Below are 412 nucleotides of genomic sequence, written 5' to 3'. Positions count from 1 at the left end.
CAGGTGCACGGAGGGGAGGATGAGTACAGACATTTTATATAAAAGCTCCATAAATCCCTTAGGCCGGTGCCCACTGACTTGTGCCCATAGTATGGTGCTCCCATAGCGGGCATGGGTGTCTGCAGGTCATTTAAATTCATTTTCATTCGATTAGAATAGGAGCACCTGGTAACCAAAAAGAGGGCACTTAGCCGTTTTTCCTGAGTAGTTCAACATAGAATATTTTCGGACCTTTTTTGAAAAGCTCCATAAATCCCTCAGGCCGGCCCCCACTGACTTGTGCCCATAGTATGGTGCTCCCATAGCGGGCATGGGTGTCTGCAGGCCATTTAAAATCATTTTCATTCGATTTCAATAGCAGCACCTGGTAACCCAAAAATAATACCAGGTGCACTCATTCGATTTCAATAGG

The sequence above is a fragment of the Salvelinus namaycush genome, unplaced genomic scaffold, assembly GCF_016432855.1.
Source record: "Salvelinus namaycush isolate Seneca unplaced genomic scaffold, SaNama_1.0 Scaffold1768, whole genome shotgun sequence".
NCBI lineage: Eukaryota > Metazoa > Chordata > Actinopteri > Salmoniformes > Salmonidae > Salvelinus > Salvelinus namaycush.
Note: the sequence above shows the minus strand (reverse complement) of the source record.